The following is an 8273-nucleotide window of genomic DNA, read 5'->3' as shown; positions in this document are numbered from 1 at the left end:
GCATAAGCCCAAATCTGTTCAAGCAGTAGCCTCCTTTGAGAAGCTTAGGCCCTGGCCCTCATTTTCAGCCTGCACAGTTGGAAGAGGCCAGTGTTCATGAAGGGCATCCATGGCAGGAGTTTACTGAAGGGTCGCTGAACTTCAGGCAGGGTTATCTTGGAAGCCCAATGGTTGTGTGGAGTAAGAAGCCAAAAAGACTTCTTCCCACTTTGACTGTGGCTGTACTGTGGCTGTACTGTTATTCTTACGCGTAGAACTAGATTCTGGGCAAGTAGAGACAATAGCAAAGAATAATAATTATTTAGTGAGTACTTGTTCTGTCCTAAATATAATAAATGCTATATATACATCATCTTCCTAACCCTTAGAACAACCTTGGGTGGTAAGGATTATTATTCCCACTTACAGCCAGAAACCTGAGAGATAGAGCAGTTAAGGAATTTGTCCCAGGATCACCCAGACAAGTGATACCAGCTGCATTTCTCCAAAGCCAATGCTTTGCTAAATCACTTCCTTGGGCTTCTGGTGACTTCCCAGGTAAAGAATCCGCCTGCAATGCAGGGGATGCAGGTTCAATCTCTGAGTCAGGAAGATCCCTGGAAAAGGAAATGGCAACCCACTCCAGTATTCCTACCTAGGAAATCCCATGGGCAGAGGAGCCTCGTGGGCTACATTCCATGGGATTGCAAAGAGTCAGACACGAATTAGTGACTAGATAACAACCAAATCCTCAGTCTGGAGATCCAGGACTTTTGAGACCCATTAATAACAATGCAAACACTATTCATTCATTCTTCAACACTCCTCATTAATCCATTAACCAGATACACTTAGAATATTTTTGTTTTCAGCTGATATTGTTAATAGCATCCATTTCCACTAACAGGGATGTCCTAATTTGGGGGTTAAATTATATGTCTTTCTGTATACAGAAGAACGTGTTCTGTGTACTAGTAGGAACAGAGGGAAATTGTATCTCTGCCGTGATTCCAGTGGACCCAAGATGGCAGCAGCACAAAACCTGCCTCAACCCTTTTCTTTTCCACCTTACCAAATTGAGTCTGCACGGCCACCTCTCCAAGGGCCCTACACTTTCATGTGCATGTGTAAAGAGGATGAATCAAATTTTCCAAATACAATTTCAGTAATTAGAATGTGTGGTCGTGCCCTTTGACCTCTGAGATTACCTTCACTGAATCCCACTACCTACAACTATATCATCCTAAAACTACATCATCATCTTGAATGAGCACTTCCCCTCACCCCAGTTGACTTCCTATGGAAACCTAGTTCTAACAGTCACAGATGTATTTCAAAGCAACTTTTTCCCCATGTCATACTTGAAAAACACACATTTTCACTCCTAGGAAACTCAGTGCATAGCTGGGAAAGGGGCAACCCCTCAAAAGAAACAAGATTACCTAATGCTTCTGAGATATGAAGTCAACCATGCTCAGTTTGGGCTTCCCTTGTGGCTCAGCTGGTAAAAGAATCCACCCGCAATGCAGAAGACCTGAGTTCGATTCCCAGGTTGGGAATATCCCCTGGAGAGGGGAAATGCTACCCATTTCAGTATTCTGGCCTGGAGGATTCCATGGACTGTATACTCCATGGGGTTGCAAAGACTTGGACATGACTGAGCTACTTTCACTTTCACTTTCATGTTCTGTTTACAACAGTGTTCTTGGATTATTGAAGATGACTCCACTAAGGATAAATGCTGGACTGGAAGAAGCACAAGCTGGAATCAAGATTGCCGGGAGAAATATCAATAACCTCAGATATGCAGATGACACCACCCTGTCTTGATGAAAGTGAAAGCGGAGAGTGAAAAAGTTGGCTTAAAGCTCAACATTCAGAAAATGAAGATCGTGGCATCTGGTCCCACCACTTCATGGGAAATAGATGGGAAAACAGTGGGAACAGTGTCAGACTTTATTTTGGGGGGCTCCAAAATCACTGCAGATGGTGACTGCAGCCATGAAATTAAAAGACACTTACTCCTTGGAAGAAAAGTTATGACCAACCTAGATAGCATATTCAAAAGCAGAGACATTACTTTGCCAACTAAGGTCTGTCTAGTCAAGGCTGTGGTTTTTCCTGTGGTCATGTATGGATGTGAGAGTTGGACTGTGAAGAAGGCTGAGCGCCAAAGAATTGATGCTTCTGAAGTGTGGTGATGGAGAAGACTCTTGAGAGTCCCTTGGACTGCAAGGAGATCCACCCAGTCCATTCTGAAGGAGATCAGCCCTGGGATTTCTTTGGAAGGAATGATGCTGAAGCTGAAACTCCAGTACTTTGGCCACCTCATGCGAAGAGTTGACTCATTGGAAAAGACTGTGATGCTGGGAGGGATTGAGGGCAGGAGAGAAGAGGCTGACAGAGGATGAGATGGCTGGATGGCATCACTGACTTGATGGACATGAGTCTGAGTGAACTCTGGGAGTTGGTGATGGACAGGGAGGCCTGGCGTGCTGGGATTCATGGGGTCGCAAAGAGTCGGACACGACTCAGCAACTGAACTGAACTGAACTGAAGGACAAAAGATGAAGTAAAATTTGGAAAACTTTCCATGGAAACATAAAAAGAATATTGTGGAAAACCAGGCAAAAATAAAGGTATTTTAATTGATTATTTGTAGATTGCTGCTGCTGCTGCTAAGTCGCTTCAGTCGTGTCCGACTCTGTGCAACCCCATAGACGGCAGCCCACCAGGCTCCCCCATCCCTGGGATTCTCCAGGCAAGAACCCTGGAGTGGGATTAGCTATTAACTATTGTTAAAGCATATCAGACATGACTGAGCGACTTCACTTTCACTTTTCAGTTTCATGCATTGGAGAAGGAAATGACAACCCACTCCAGTGTTCTTGCCTGGAGAATCCCAGGGACAGAGGAGCCTGGTGGGCTGCCGTCTATGGGGTCGCACAGAGTTCAACATGACTGAAGCGACTTAGCAGCAGCAGCAGCAGCAACCTGAAGACTTTCGTTTTATGAATGTATCAAGTGAACCCTAAGCTTAAAAAGATAGGAACACAAATAGTCCACTTAAATTTTTTCTTATTTGTTCATTTATTTATTTTTGGCTGTGCTGAGTGTTCACTGCTGCACAGCCTTTCCCTAGTTACGGTGAACAGGGGCTATTTTCTAGTTACGGTGCGCAAGTTTCTCATTGCCGCAGCTTCTCATGTTGCAGAGCACAGGCTCCACAGCGTGCAGGCTTCGGTAGTTGTGGCTGCTGCGCTCTAGAGCGCAAGCTCAGTCGTTGTGGTATACTGGCTTGTTTGCTTCGAGGCATGTGGTATTTTCTCGGACCAGGGACTGAACCTGTGTTTCGGGCATTGACAGGCATATTCTTTACCACTGAGCCAGCAGGGAAACCCCATAATAATGCACTTTCGGAATTATTAGAAACCCAATAATCCACTTTTAAATCTTGAATATTACACAATCTCTTTCTCTGTAGATGAAGAGTATCTTAAGAAAAATTATTTATCAAATTAATAACAAATGTTTTCACAATTTTAAATGTGTTCTGTATAGTCAATTAAATTAAGATCTTCAAACACAGGCTAGTTCTTTTGATTTAAATAAAAGAAACAATGTATACGCTATATAACAGTAATGTTTTTTGGCCTTTACCACCAGGAAAACTACATTTTTCTGGTTTTAAAATAACTTAGTCCTGGTTTTTCTTATAAGGGTCAAAGAAAAAACCCTCCAGAAAATATCAACCTAAATAGAAAACCCATTTCTTTCTCAACATTGCCTGGAGCAGTAACCCAGGTAAACATATTTTTGTGTATTTGTGTGTGTGTGTATGTAATATATGTTATGCTGTGGATTTTCCTGGAAGGTTTTTTCATTCCTTTCTTGCTAATACTGTTTGAATTATTAAATATTAGTGAAATCGAGGAGCTAATCCTTATGGATTATACTTTAAACACAGGGGATGCTTCGCAACGATATGAAATTGCAATCTAACACTTAGAGACTAAAGAATAATACTATGGTCAAGTCACAAAATAGGTATTGCCAAAAAATATTTAAACTAACTACTATGGCATATTTATTTTTTTTTGCTATCAATTGTTATTTTTATTAGGTTGTAATAAATGTGACATTTCTTTACCAGTATGGTCTTAATGAAAAATTATGGATTATATTATTTTGCTGAGTGAGGACTCGTGGTTTAGTTTTACATCTTGACATCAATAAGAAAAGAAAAACTTCATATAAGATTATTTGAAATCTATTCTTATTAAAGTTTATTTCTAAAGTATGAAAACACATTTTAAAATAATATTCAGATAATTTTTCATAACTTTTCCTAAAGCCATACCTCAAAATATTTTAGAACATGAGGCAGAAGGGAATATGAAATGACTTTAACAAATCACTGAATAATATTGATTGTAACCTTCCATAACTGTTAGCACTATACCAAGAAGTGGAAGTGTTAGTCACTCAATCATGTCTAACACTGCGGCCCACCAGGCTCCTCTGTCCATGGGATTTTCCAGGCAAGAATACTAGAGCAAGTTGCCATTTCCTTCTCCAGGAGATCTTCCTGACCCTGGGATTGAACCCAGATGTTCTGCACTGCAGGCAGATTCTTTACCATCTGAGCCACCACAGAAGCCCAGCATATAATTCTGGCCCTGCCATCTGGGACAGGGGTGGGCAAATCACTACCCATCGACCAAATGTAGCCTGGGACCTGTTTTGGTATAGTTCTCTACCTAGAATGGTTTTCAAAGAGTAAACAAGTCCCCAAAGAACATACAACTAAGATAGTATATGGCCTGCCAAAGCCTAAAATATTTACCATGTGGCCTTTTATAGGATTTTCCCTGGTCTAGAAGATCACAAATTTGTGAGGGAAATGGGACTCACATATGTCCAATAATTACTGAGAAACATAAATTATATAGAATAGACTGAAGGTAAGTTGGAAATTTAAAGAGAAGACATTCATCATTGTGGATCAAAATTCCCTACAGATAATCACCTCTGAAACTTACCGTGATCATGAATGACCTGGGGATCTTGTAACCATGCAGATTCTGATTCAGCAGGTCTGGGGACAGGTTCTGCATTTCTAACAAGCTCCCCGGTGATACCTGGTTGCTCTTCCACACCTTATATTTTAAATAATGAGCGCTTTGAGGTCAACATGCGTTTGGAAAAGCCAGAGTAGCAGGTAAAGGGGCCTTCCTGTTGATATACTTAGAAGCCATGGTAACAGGCTTACGAAAATAGTTCAACAGCAGAATAAATGTATCTATGTTTTCCTTAAGTTTCTTGCCTATGAGATGACAACCCCCAGGGCTCACTTTCCTCTAACACTGTTACCCAGATTATTGATACTAGACCAAAGCTACATTCATATGAAATACGCCAATCATTTTTTCCAGTAGTCTGAAAGACAGGAAAAACCCTGTTGAAAGGAAAATTTTCTTAAACTGGGAACTGAATCAACATGAGCAGAGTTAGTTTTGTAACATAGACTTTGCAATTTAACTACCTTCTTGTCTATCCTTTCATATTCAAACTGATCTAAAAGTTATTTAAAATTTTAATGTTTTCAATGCCGTAATTTCATCCCTACACAATCAAAAGCCATTTTCAGCTCTAACCAGAAGATTCTATATAAATAACCATCCACCAAAAGAAACATTTGTATCTAGGACATTGCAAGCATCTCTAAGGATGCACTTGGCTAGACTAACTTAAACACTGTTGCTGTTGCTGCTGCTGCTGCTAAGTCGCTTCAGTCGTGTCCGACTCTGTGCAACCCCATAGACGGCAGCCCACCAGGCTTCCCCGTCCCTGGGATTTTCCAGGCAAGAATACTGGAGTGGGTTGCCATTTCCTTCTCCAATGAGTGAAAGTGAAAAGTGAAAATGAAGTCGCTCAGTCGTGTCTGACTCCTAGCGACCCCATGGACTGCAGCCTACCAGGCTCCTCCATCCATGGGATTTTCCAGGCAAGAGTACTGGAGTGGGTTCCCTTTGCCTTCTCCGTAAACACTGTTAACAGTAGTAAAAATATTAAGACTTTATTTTTCACTGTAAAATAAAGAACTTTGTGATAGTCTCAGATGCAGTTTAGAAGTGTTTTAAATTTATGGTGTCAGGGTGAATGATGCAGATCCTGATGCTTGAAGAAGAATGAAGGGCATTCTTTAAAATCAGGCCATCCTCCTGGTACCCAAAAGTGTGAAAACACATGGATGGCAACTAAATTTCATTACAGCCAGGAGAAAAGATTGTTATTAACCCAGAATAAGACATTTGGGGGCAGTTCAGATTTTCCCCCTAAGGTTTCTCTTAAAACAAAACAGAAAAATATCTTTTAAAGTCACCTCTATGACACCCACAGATATTATTCCTGGGTAGATACAGATCCAGTGGGGGGCTGGTACCTGCAGTGATGGATAGGTTGAATTCAGTGAGTGGTACTGCTAAGCAGTACCTGCAGAAAGCACTGTGTACAAATATATGGCCCACTCCAGTATCTGAATAACTTGCTCTGCTTTCTCCTATGTTTCCTCAGACTGACCTCCATACTGGTCACTCAGAAAGTGTTTCCTCCCAGGTTGAGCTCCCTTTCACAGCGACTTTCTAATTTCTTAGCCCTAGTAAGTTGCCCCAGGCTTTCTTTTCCTACAACATTTAAACAGCTTGGTTTCATTTTTTAAGCCTGTAACCTATGTGTAGGGTCCTCGGAGTCCACTTCTGAGAGCAATCACTGAATTGAAAGGCTTAAAATTGATGAAAAGTTTGAAAAAATAAGCAAGATGAGGAAATGCTGAAGGAAATGAGGTTACTTAAACTGGAAAAAGGAGCACAAGACATAAGGAAATCAGTGGTATGCTCTAACCAACTCAGAGGAGCTCTCAAGAGCTGAGTATTAAATTTTCAGGAATTTTGTGAGCTGATTGTTAAACTCAACCATTAATCACAGGTGAATTATCAATATATAAACTTATGTAATTACAAACAAAAGTAATACAAAGGAGGACAGGAAACTTTGGGGGGTGATGGTTGTATTTATTATCTTCATTGTGGCGAAGATTTCAGGAAGCACGTTGAGTACTATAGAGTGATTGCTGAAACATTTATATCTTATTTATTCCATTATAAAATTTTAGGTAAGATTTATCATAAGCCCATTCTTAGTAATTAAACTCATCATTTCTCTTAATTTTCTTTATATTCTTTTATAGAAAGTGATAGAACTTTGGAATCTCTATTTTGGAGGACAAAAGCACGAATTCTCCTATTCATTGAGATTTGTCACTTTATCATGTGACATTCAAAGCTCCCGGGGACTACAGATAATTTGTGGCACAGTTGGGAACCTCTCCAATATAATAACTCAGAGGTAGAAACTAAGAGAGCTAGTGCATGGTTGATCCAAAATTTGAGTCCAGCAAGGAAAATGTACTGGCCAGTTGAGAGGTAAGGAAATTGAGGAAACTGGTAAAACAGAGGTGATCCTGGATTATGGGCAGGAAAGGCAAAAAATATGGTCCATATTTTCTAAACTTTTGGGTATTTACAAAATATTGAGCCATGAAAAGTTTTCAAAAAATGATTTCAAATGACAGCCAGTGCCCACTATAATTTGTCTCAGGTTCAAATGAATCACTATGATTTTTTAGCTCTCAAGTCCATCTTTAAATGGATTCTGCTCAGCAGTGGCCACAGGACTGGGAAAGGTCAGTTTTCATTCCAATCCCAAAGAAAGGCAATACCAAAGAATGCTCAAACTACCGCACAATTGCACTCATCTCACATACTAGTAAAGTAATGCTCAAAATTCTTCAAGCCAGGCTTCAGCAATACGTGAACCATGAACTTCCTGATGTTCAAGCTGGTTTTAGAAAAGGCAGAGGAACCAGAGATCAAATTGCCAACATCCGCTGGATCATGGAAAAAGCAAGAGAGTTCCAGAAAAACATCTATTTCTGCTTTATTGACTATGCCAAAGCCTTTGACTGTGTGGATCACAATAAACTGCTGAAAATTATGGAAGAGATGGGAATACCAGACCACCTGACCTGTCTCTTGAGAAATCTGTATGCAGTTCAGGAAGCAACAGTTAGAACTGGACATGGAACAACAGACTGGTTCCAAACAGGAAAAGGAGTCCGTCAAGGCTGTATATTGTCACCCTGTTTATTTAACTTCTATGCAGAATACATCATGAGAAATGCTGGACTGGAAGAAACACAAGCCGGAATCAAGATTGCTGGGAGTAGTATCAAT

The sequence above is a fragment of the Ovis canadensis genome, chromosome 3 (assembly GCF_042477335.2).
Source record: "Ovis canadensis isolate MfBH-ARS-UI-01 breed Bighorn chromosome 3, ARS-UI_OviCan_v2, whole genome shotgun sequence".
NCBI classification, from domain to species: Eukaryota; Metazoa; Chordata; class Mammalia; order Artiodactyla; family Bovidae; genus Ovis; species Ovis canadensis.
Note: the sequence above shows the minus strand (reverse complement) of the source record.